Below are 12,792 nucleotides of genomic sequence, written 5' to 3' on the forward strand. Positions count from 1 at the left end.
TGTTATGACTCTAGTATATCATATTGTGTTAACCCAATCACATAAAATCACATAGAATGTTATTCTTACCATTTCCAATGAAAACAGATTACATTTCCAACACAACTCAAGTTTATATTTATACGAAAAAACTATGTCTAGCATCCTATTATATCCAGCTTTCTACGAATATAAAAATGTACAATCATAAGATTAAAACTAGTTTTAATCTCATAATTGTAATGTACATTCTATATCCGCGGAAAGCCGTTTATAATGCGATGCAAGAAATAACTATTATCTTATTATAAAAGAGATGGGATGTCTATGTGTCTGTCTATACTAAATGTAACAGTATGTATATCTGACTGTGCCGAGGTATCTCTTAAGAGATATGGCCCCTAAAGAATTTTTAAAAGCGAGGCTTTTCTATAATTAGGGGCGGTCCGTCTGTCCGTACGTACGTCCGTAAGTCCGTCCGTAACGGATAGCTTTTTTCGTTAATTTATTTATTAATGGCTTAACTTCCGACGATTTGGCCACATGTAATAAGCAAATAAGCATCTCTATAATGAAATTTAAATTAGTTTTATAATTTATTAGTATGCCCATGTTATATGTATATATTGTACGTTATCTAACGACGTTTATTACTCAGATGTCGAAATTAATTTTGGTTTATTTAATAGTAAATGTAAAGTCACTAATATTTGTCTGATTGCCGAGCTTCGTCTTTTTCAATGTTGTCATCCTTATTCTATAATAAAATATTGTCTGATGCCATATGTTGAAGTGTTACTGTACAGTGGTTTGTCTGAATGTTGTGAGAGTTAACACATATGAACAATTAACAGTAGGATTATTGGTGTTTTCCCTTTAAGAGATTTGTTGAGCATAAATAACCAGGGAGTAAGGGAGGGGACAATGGATCGAATATTCAATTTTTAGGAGTCTCAGACTTTGGGTACTGGCTTAAAGGGAAAGTGCAAGAATTTAGCAGTTTCTGACTGAGTTTGGGTACTTGCGCATGAAATGCCGCTACTTGTTATGTATGTTTTGAATATTGCAGACGGGAAGAAGGGATAAGGGAAGTGGGGGCAAGGGAAATAACTACTCGTTGTGTTAGTTTGGAATGTAGCAGACGGGGAGAAGGGAGAAGGGAGGTGGGGGCAAGGGGCAAGGGAAATAAACAGAATAAAAAGGGGCAGTCATATTCTTGCTAGCAGCTGGCCGGGTCCAATAATCTTGTAATATAAAAATCACACCAAAAACCTCAATATATTTCATCAAAAACAAGTTGTGATTTCACTTTACATGACCCTATGGAAATCTATTATTCAATTAACAATCCCTTTATAATTTCCTACAAATTTATTGGATTAAACTGGATTTCGTGCCCTTTCTTTGATAACTCTTATATTGAATTAATTGCCCATTGTCCCCTCCCTTACTCCCTGATAAATAACCCATCCCCATTTTTTAAAATAAATAAAAATAAGAGGGAAGAGAGTTATTTTTATGTTTCTTACTTTAAGTCAGACTAGGTTTGGTTATTATAGGATCTGGTTAGCCCCGCAGGGTTAGGGTACTGCATGCATGGGCGTCCAAGCTTTTTATTTTTTTTTTTTTGGGGGGGGGTAAAATTTTTTGAAAGGAGGGGTAATTTTTTTTTTTTTTGGGGGGGGGGTAAAATAGCGCACCCCTAATTTTTTTACCCCCCAAAAAAATTTTTTACACTGGGGGTAAAATTTGCTTGGAGGGGGGGGGGGGTAATTACTCACCCTGAAATCTGTTGGCAGGGGTACATATTTTGCCCTCCCCAAAATTTACCCCCGGGGTAAAATTTGGGGGGGGGGTGGGGTAATTTAATAATGTAAAAAGGTACCTACCTAACAATGAAACACTATTAAATATATAAGAGTAAAAACGCGCCAAATTTTTTTTGTTAATGATTTTTTTTTGGGGGGAGGGGGTTATTTCCCCAAAAAAATTGTTTGGGGGGGGGTAAATACCTCCTCCTAAATGGTTGGGGGTGCCTACGGCACCCCCTAGATAGAGGTAAAGGTAAACGTCCTTGACTGCATGTATAGGCCCCTTACAGTTTCCCCCACCCCTCACAGGGAGTAAACATAGAAAATGAACCCCCCTTATTTTCAAAATATGGGGTGAGTAGTATTAGTGCTGAACAAGATACTATGTGTAAAATCACTGGACAATCATTAGTAGGATTGTTTATTCATTTGTTACAATAAAAGTAAAATGAGTGAAAACCTATTATTGGCATATCTACTCTTAAACTAGTCGCACTTGAGGTCGAAGAGAGGGGGAAGTCGACTCCCCCCCGAAAAATAATTTTTAAAATTGAAAAAAATTCTAAGTTAATATTACTCATGATATTTCAGTATAGCTGAGAACCAGTTCTAATCTAACGAATATTAATAGGTTTTATCACTGCGGATCTGTCTACTTTGCCTCTAAAATGAAACAAAGGTTTCCTGGTTCCCTTAAAACTTATAGGGTAAACACACAAAAAAGTGAAAAATAAAACTTCTGTGATTCCTCTCCTAACAAATTTCTAAACTAATGATATAATGACAAAAATCCCTTTGCAATGGATTTAATATTTCTTGGATCTTTACACCAGATTATTATGAACTCTAATAAAGTGTAATCAAACTTGTAGCTTAGTAAAACGACCTCCCTCCCCCACATCCACCCCTTTTACCCCATAAACTCCCCTCATACTTGATGAACTAACTGACCAATAAAATATGTTCATATTCACCTAAATTGACGACAATTTTCCAATGCCATTAAATACGTATTAATGGCACGTATTTTCTACATCCATTCCCTCTGCACCTGAAACTAACCCAAAACAAATTAAGCTCACTTTACATTCAAACTCTGTATATCTCCAGAATTTCAAATAGTTTCCTCAAACATTACCAGGAAGGGAGGGCACAATGTCGGTTAAATTAATTTACAACCATTTCTTCTATATATATTCTAGCTACAAATGACAGAATTTGCTATGTAAGAATTGGGAGGATACTTATTCTATAGAGGTCCTGTAGAATCTACACATTTCAATGGACAAACAATCGTTTTGTCTCGTTTTTTTTTGTCAATTTATGTTTTGTATTTACATTTTTTTATCATTTATGTTTATTTGTTTTGTTATCTTTATTCTTAGACGCGTAAAATTTCAGCCTCTCAGTATCAACTTTAATGGAATCCATTGTTAAAATTAATTATGTACCATGAAATACAGCCTTAAAGGCTGCCTTTGACATTACAGACCAGGTCGCATAAATAATATAAATAAAGGCGATGACAGTACTAAGTAAAGAGCCTTATAATTACCAAAAACCATTGTAACTAATTCAGTTAACAATTCTTATCACAAAAGGTTATATAGAATATCATTATTTTAGTCAGATGTTTTACTTCTCTGTTTTCAAGATGTTCCACAAACCTATCAATTTAGTACAAAGCCACTCTATGATTCCAAATACTAATCTGGCTATCTAAAATGTGAATTTCTTGGTTTCTATTCAAACAAGCTGGGTATTTTTGTGTAGCTTCCCTAAACCAATGTGCATCCAGTACATTGTCGCTACTTATTAGATGTCTTCATCCTTGTTATCTATCTATCCACAGCAAACTCTAGAACACAATAAGAAGCACTGATACAGAATTTGTAATGAAGGAAATTTAAATTATGTGGTGGACGATTGGCGCAATGAGAAGATTGAACTAGGACAATTTTGAATATAATCACAGCACACTGCACTGACAAGCATATTCACAGTCTCATCTCCATAGAGTTTCAGATATATTTTGTTAGAAAATTTGAATTTAATAATGGGGGGGGGGGGGTACTATAATTATTTTCTGGTTGGGTGTATTGCCTCTTTATCCCCCCCTGTCCATTGAAATCTACGAAAAACTTATATAAGCCTATAACTTACTTGGTCTATCGGTCATACGCAAAAAATCATTTATATATATTTTTTTAATCTGTCTTTTCCAGTCATGGCGAAATAATATTTTTTCTGTGATTAACTTAGTCTATTGTCCATCAATGATTGTGATTGAACTTTATGGACGTTGTCATTCTTGTTTTACTTCCAACTTATAAAAATAATGAATGAACTAACCCAAACTGATGTTTAGATTCTCAACGATGTAATCTCAAACTTAATTAATTCTTAACCATTGAAATTGTATTTCGATCTCTGTAAGCACTCAATAAAACAAGGATACCAACATCCAGAGACACTAAACTTAACAAAGGGACAAACAAGTTATACCAATTATAGAATCTTTCAAGGAATAATATTTTCTTTAGAATAAAATTCTTATTGTTTGTTATATTGCTTTCTTATTTTTTTTCTTCACATAATGTTTATGGTTCATGTCAACTTTATGAAAAGTAGTCAAAACTTACTGATGATTGATTTAACATAGAGTGATCAACACAGTTTGATTAAACATGTTATTTTTATTTGGTAAAAAAATTTCAGCCTTTTATCTTTTATAGGAGCCGAGAAAATCACGTTTCCCCCAAACTAAGACAGACGGACAGACGGACATTTCAAATTATAGAGTAGCTTCGCTACTAAAAAAATTGGGGGGGGGATTTTTTTGTTTTTGGGGGGGTTGGGGGTGTCCCACCCCCCAAGAAAATAGCCTAAAACCACCACAGGACCAGTAGGTATATACCCTGAAGAGTATAATCCGATCAGTTCAGTGGTTACTGAGATCTTAAGAGACAGAGGGACGGACAGACATCAAGCTACTTTGTATTATAGATATCAAATCATAGTAATTATCAAAATAGAAGTAGGAGGCCTATCTAATCCCCCCACTCCAAGTAAGTTGTAGGTATGAACATTGGATACCATGCAAGTTGCTTAAAATTTAATCCTTATACTAAAGTAACAGGATGTTTGTCGGTTTGTCTGTGTGTCTTTACCGAAGGATCTCGCTAACCGCTGAACCGATCGGGTTTTCCTTAACAGGGTAGCTTCTCATAGGTCCCGGGAAGGTTTATAACTATTTTGGGGGAGGGTACCACCACCCTCCCAAGAGATATCACAATAAAATCGAAAAAAAATGAAATATTTCCGCCGCATAGTGTCGCTAGCGTAGTCCGCTGCGTAGAGACATGAATTTATCAGCTGATAACATAGACAAATTATTTCTCAAATTAGATATTTAAAATGAAAAAAAAAACATTTAAATGCCACTAGATACCTCTAGGGGCGTAGCCGCTAGTCAAAAATACTTTAAGCAGTTTAAATTTTATGAATTGCGTTTGCATTGAAATTCAATTTGAATATTTTATGAATATTGGTTATATAATATGTAATACCAGTGTGTTTTATGCTATTGTGTGTGTGTGTGTTTGTACGCTTTTGTGTATGTGTTTGCCGATAGCAAATATTTTCATCAATTAGGGTCTGTAAGGCATTGTCCCACAGACATTTTTTTTATTGAAAGAATAGATTGATTGTAATGAAACTCATTATTTGTATTCGTTAAACATTATTTTTGAGTTTGTGTAACAAAGTCTCTTTTAGTTCAGGCGCTTTTAATGCAATTTTAATTCAATAAAAAGTTTAATTAGAATTAATTCTTCCTGATTGTTGGTTATAATTTTAAGTCATAATATTAAGATTGCAGCTACCTTTTATCTTTATCACGAGGTAAAATATGTCAATACTAGTGACTCTATTAGCAGGGCTCTATTGAGCGAACAAGGATGACAACATCCATAAAAGCGAAGCTCTGAAACGATATGACAGATGAACATTACCTTTTGTTGAGTGTCAGAACTGAATATACAAAATATGAAAATATAAGGTTTGACAAAATTATACGTAAATTTGTACAGAATTCTGTTTAAGGACATACTGACATTTTTAATACTTGATTATAGAGATGCTTCGCTCATAATATTGTACCTTATTGTATAGGAATCAGTAATCAAAAAATCAGATCAATCGGATGATTTTATCACATAAAAAATTGTTATTAAAAAAGTAAAAAATCAACATGTTTAAAATGGACGTACTGACATTCAGATAACGATTATAGAGTTGCTATGCTTTCTAAATTGTACCTAACTACTACAGGAATCACGATGCAAAGTTTGAAATCGATAGGACAATTCTAACATGCCTAAATTAACGAATAAAAGCTAATTATCTCGGACGGACGTACGGACGGACCGACCCTAATTATAGAAAAGCTTCGCTTTTAAAAATAAACTAGCTTAAACAATTCTATGAAATACAATAACAAAAAGACCAAAGCATCCCACATAATAAAGAATTGAATCAATACATTTGTTAAAAATACATATCTTAGATATTGCTGTTCCAAATGGGTTATACTTTTCTGTGAAGCTTTATTATTGTCTTGCTGTGGTTTTATCCTTTTTTTCCTGACTCCCTCCCCTGGGGCTAGGGGCGAAGCAACTAGTTTTTTCATATATTTTTTCATACATCATGATTTAAACAATTGTGTGATGACAGCATATTTCTAGTACAAGTGTCTTTTATTAGTTTGAGAGCTTCGCTTTGATTGATGATGTGATTCTTGTGCCTGTATTTATGTGTGTGTGAGAAATGGTGGTGCATAAGTGTATAGATATATATGGATTTTTGTGGATATAAAAAAGAGCTAAATTTACTCTAATCTAATGTTCCTATAAGATTTATTTTGTTCTATTCATACCTCATCAAGCAAATGAAAATCTTTACAACAACTGCATGCACACATGTCATTGAGGGAAAAGGTGACCGTAAAAAAGATAGTCTAAAATTATCCAAAGACTCAAACATAGAAATAAACAGCTTAAAACTTTTTGGACAAATTTAAAGCTACCCTGAAATGTGGAACTGAATCAGTACTGCTGTTTTTACATCTTAGTCATTGGGGCAGAATGTTTTGTCATATCTTAAATCTACAGGACTATGTTTAAGAACCACATTTAGGCTAGCTGCCGAAACACGCAGTATACAGGGAAAAAGGGTCAGTAATATATCCTACCTCTCAAAAACCTGAATACATGTAGTGCTATCCAAAATAAATCATCTATTCTAAAATATCTGTTATTTGAATTGTGTATTTATTTACATATCTGGGTATGGCATGTCTATGTTCTAGAAAATCATAAACACTCCAGCAGCCAATTTCAATAAACACACACACACACACCCTGTGAATCTTTAGTGCTCTTGTTATCCTTATATAAAAGTAGCAGGATCTGTGTTTGTCTGGCTATCTGTCTGTGTGTGTGAACCAAAGAATCTCGCTAACCGCCTTTTAACTTCTTCTTTTTAAAAGTATAAAACTAAAATAAAAATAGGAAGTTGAGGCCTCTATGGGTGTAGCCGCTAGTATTAACATATAGTCCCAACGGCATTACTTAAAATATTTTTTTGCAGGATAGATAGCATGTTCGAATCATACATAACATTTCATCATAACCAAAAAAGGTAGAAGTAGTTTATATTGATAAAAAGTTGTTATGCCTTGGCTCTAGCCTAAAATGTAGCTCTAAGCTCCATTAACAAGTTGTTCATACTTCTAAAGTAGTTGTAATGCCTTAGCCCTAATTTTAAACTCTAAGCTCCATATTCGAATCGAAAGAAAGTAAAAATAGTTCATACTTCATAAAGTAGTTGTAATGCCTTGGCCATCGAATATACAAGTTCTAGATATAGGTATACAAGTTAATATCAACCTTTAACAGGTTGAAGAGTCAGTTCATGCTATCTCATTAATACATTCGAATAATCTGAAAATGTTGAAGGATATGGGGGAGTAAGAGAGTTTTAGTCCCACCAATCCTGTAGGGTTAATATTTACACTATTGTTGAAACTCTGAACTCATTATTTCCTATTACAGGGAATTCACTTCATATAGACTTAACTTTAATTTAAAACGGATAAATTAGGGTAATTTTCTATAGTTACCATAAAACCTAAAAGTCTCATTCGTTGTTTAATTTATGCCAATAATTTAAATTTAAATTAATTTTGGGTACTTGTACAAAATTTTGATTGGTTGGTTAAGTAGCACTTTTCAAAGGTATCAACAACCATATTTTAAATCTACAGCAAGATTAATTTTGTTTATGATCATGTGGATATAAACTTTATTTATTGTCCATTGTGTAAGAGGGACTGCCATTAATACATACTCCAAAAGTATAATAGTTGTATTTTGGCCTGTGCAGATTAAAAACTATGGTTGTATTAATGGCAAAATGAATCTTAGCTGAATAATTGTTAAAATATCGTAACATATAAAATACCAAAATTAATATTGATTCTCTATTAACAACTTATAGCATTATGTATTTTTTTTGACTAGTGATAGTTATTTCTCGCATCGTATTATAAACAGCTTTCTGAGGATATAAATGTACAATTTTAAGAGTAAAACCAGATTTTTTTAACACTGAGACTGTATACATTTTTGTATTTGTCGAAAAATGGCTATAATACGATACTAGACATAACTTTTTCGTATGGATGAGAACCGGTTCTAATCCACCAGATATTAATAGGTTTCGAATGAATACGAGAAAAACTGTAATTAATTTTTTTCTTGATATCAGCTAAGTTTGGAAACGTAGGGAAGACTTGCATAACTGTTTAGGAAAGGATTTGCTTCAGATTTAGACGAAGATGTGGAATCTATCTTATTTAAAATTCCCCACTTATTGCAGAATAGCACTTGATCAAAGACAGGAACAGTATTACCCTGAATTTAATTAATTTTAATCTTCTAATGTAAGTGTTTTTATTTTGATATCAAGTAACAGTTGTATATACCATTTTTTCATTTTTAGCCTTAAAAGATCTTCTAGTGTGGTTCCATAACCGTTTAATATCCTGTGGATTAGAACCAGTGAATCAGTTCTTAGCCATGCTGAAAAATAATGTACAACATTGAATTACAGACAATATTCCACAAATAATAAAATAAAATCATAAAACTAATTACGTCAGGCTACATTTGAAAGATTTTAATATTAAAAATTGTTTTTATCAGATCTTAAAATTGAAAAAATTACCCCATTGAAATATTTTGGTTTTACCTGGAATCATCATGGTTTTATGTCTAGTTTCACCATACACAGGTCGAAGGGCTCGCCATTTACTTTTGTCTTGATTCAAATGTAGCCTGGCGTGTAATGCCAGTTTTAAGAAAAATGTCTATGATACAATGCCATATATATTTAATTAGGGTTGGGCCGGATATCCGGCCATTTTCAATATCCGGCCGGATACCGGATATTGAAACTATCCGGCCGGATATCCGGCTCTATAATTTTTTATACTTTACACCAAAAATCTCTGCTTTTTAAAATCTTAAATGGCTATAATTTTCTTATAATTAAAGCTAGAAGAACATTTTTTCTGAATAAGTTTAACTTTATGTAAATTTATATAAGATTTCTGAAGAAATTTTTTTTACTACTTTAATATCTAATAATTTGGCCGGTTATCCGGCCGGATATCCGGTAATTTGGCCGGATAACCGGATATTTGCCGGATATCCGGCGTTTGAAATCAGCCGGATATCCGGTATCCGGTATCCGGCCAAAAAAGTATCCGGCCCAACCCTATATTTAATATGATTCCACGAATTTGGAACTAGCTTAAACATATAGTAGTAGCCGCGTTTATTATACACTGATTGATTAACATTGCCAATTATCTGTCTATCTCCTATAAACTTAGGAAACTATCAGAAATATTTAAGGAAGAAGATAATAAAGTTTTTAACATGCCCTTTGACGAACCCCAAACTGTCCCACTTTGAGAAAGACGATTCCAGTGACGTCATATACGTTTCGGGAAAGAAAAAGGGAAGGGGGGAAGAAAATATCTTCAAAAGAGATGGAAGAAAAGGGAAGAGATTTTCTTCCCCCCTTCCCTAAACGTATATGACGTCACTGGAATCGTCTTTTTAAAAGTGGGACAGTTTGGGGTTCGTCTGCCCTTTCCCTTGCGATTAATAAGATTTAAAAGACAAAATAACATCTACTGGGAAGAAGGAGGGGTGGTGGGGTGTAGGTGAAGATTAATTTATTGTACATTGTCCCATCCCTGTATCTCTTTGAAAAATGGACAATTTTCTCTTTGTTCATTCTTCCTTACCTTTCCGAAGTTGGCAAATTGAGAAAAGTAGAAGAACGCAAGTTTAGTCCTTATTTATATCATGTATGTAACAGGATATTTGTGTGTCTCTTTGTATCAAAGAACCTCTCTAACAGCTGAAACGACACGGTTCTCCTTTACAGTGTAGCATATCCATGGTCATGGGAAGGTTTATAGCTAATTTAAGCGGAGAAATCAACCCCCCCCCCCAAAAAAAAAGTTCAGTTTGAATTTACCTCCGAGTTGACCACAGACTTAGTTCTTCATTTGAAGGAAGCTTCACATATGTCCTGGGGTGAATTTAGGCGATTTTACTTTTAGAGTCAGGCTTTTGAATGTTTTATGGTATTTTTTACTCTTCGAACCACTTCGAATACAGAGCCTCTAGATGCTGGAGTATACCAGCTAGTGGAGAATATAGTTAAAGAATAGTAGGGGCGAGAGTTAAATAACAGTACCCCAACAGATTAAAAACCTTATTTGTCCATCTTTAATATACATTAATTATAAATAGTAGCTGCGCTACTAGAAATTAAACTGAATATATTTCTATTTGAAAATATGCAGTTCGAAATTAAATTCTTTTGTTTAAACTTATTTGGCCTTTCAAGGCAAAATTTCAGTGATTCAGGGGTAGAACAATGAGTTACAATACAAGGAAAGGAGGGGACATTGGCCTGTTTATTACACTAGTCCCAAAGTTTTATAAAAAAAAGTTTTCATTTACGTTGGCTTAACAACTTTTGGGACTTTTATCTAATTTTGATTAATTCCAAACGTTTCAATCATAAATTTTAATCTAGAAAATTATCTAGAAGGAGTAACTTTGTGTATTATTATTGGGGATGTACATCAATTTATCGGCCATAATCTTCTGTCTTTAAAACCCTACAATCCTACACAAAATTGTTCTATTTGAATATTATGCATTTGGTAGCTTTCACTGATTAACAAGAAATTGCAAACATTAGTTCATCTGATTTAATTCCCTCTCTCTCTGGTTGACATGCCTGCCTATAGGACAAATGAAAATGAAATTGAGATTTTCTAAATTTGTATTTAGAGTATTCATGGATGAAGGGGGGAAAAGGTTTGTTAGTTACCCTCCCCCCTTCTAAAGATAACCGCAGAATTAGCCTAAATGATAGCCTGCTTGCTTTCTGTTGGGGAGGTTTCGGGTTTGTGTCAGGTCTACACCGCGTCATACTAGAGACGTTAAAAATGGTTCCTACTGCTGCTATATATGGCACGTGACACTAATAGTGAGAGTAGAGGGAATGCCTTGGCTCTTAAACAGGAGCAACTGATTACCGGACACAGTTAGGACTTCCAGACAAAGGGCGTGCAATCAAAGTGTTCTTTGTCTGTTAGATGTTACTTAAAATATCCGTGGGCGTATATTATTTCGGTACTTGCTTACATGTGGTAGACTGGAGCACCGAAAACCCCCCCCCCCCGCTTAGTTTTGCCAAAAATTAAAAATAAGGGGGGGGGGTAGTTTTTTAATGTCTGGAAAACGGCAAGGAGGAAAAGTGCTCAGCAAGGCAAAGACTTAACCCCCCCCCTTAATTTTGAAGAAAATCAAAAATAAGGGGGGGTAGTTTTTTCACTGTGCAACACGCCAGAAAGTTGAGTGAGGTAAATCAAGAAAATCCAGTATACCAGAGGGGAAACCTTATTACAGGGATATTCATGTTTTGGGGCATAATTTCCTTATTTATTGACTGATTTTAGTAAAAGGTTTTAATTTTGCGCAAAATTAAGCGGGGGGTTAAAAAACTACCCCCCCCCTTATTTTTGATTTTTGTCAAAACTAAGCGGGGGGGGGGGGGTTTTCGGTGCTCCGGTCTTCACATGTAAGCAAGCACCATTATTTCATCCCCTCAAGAAATGTACCAGCTTCGAATAAAAGACTAATATAAATTCCATTGCTCAATACCTGAATCCCTGAAATAATAGTAACACAAGGACAAGAAATGCAAGAAGGAGGGGGACAATGGGCTAATTATTACACTAGTCCCCAAAGTTTTATAATAAAGTTTTCTGATTCGTTGGCTTAACAACTTTGAACACTTTTATTGAGTTTTGAATGGTTGGTTTATTAAGTTGAGTGTCTAAGCGTCTTAACCACTATTTGTTATCTACAGAAGAAGTAATTTTGTGTATCATAAATAGGAATGCACATCAATTTATCGAACAATGTCTTATCCCTTTAAATACCTAAGGAACCGTAAGAAAGTTAATCGCGGATAAGAAAATAAAAATATATATGATTAGATGCAGATTGACAAAGCCTTAACCATAAAAAAGAAATTATGAGAATATTTACTTATGATTCTGTTGTGGTTAACTTAGAAAAAATCATGCTAGAAATAATATTTTTGACTAATTGGTTTGTATCTAACAAAATTTATTTGTCATAATCTAAGGCTTCTAAGCTGTAATGTAAATGATTGAATGTATAAAAAATGTATGATTGTCACACGCCAGGTAAAACATCCTTATTCCAATAAAGTAGCACAATATTAAAGTAAAAGAATAAAGGAGGGCTTGAAAATCTAGTTTCTTTCAGTAAATCTTGCGTTTGTTTTATTGCAGCCATGACAGTTATGAAGCATTTGCAAA

This window comes from Acartia tonsa, chromosome 10 (assembly GCF_053477335.1).
Source record: "Acartia tonsa isolate MP-2025a chromosome 10, ASM5347733v1, whole genome shotgun sequence".
NCBI classification, from domain to species: domain Eukaryota; kingdom Metazoa; phylum Arthropoda; class Copepoda; order Calanoida; family Acartiidae; genus Acartia; species Acartia tonsa.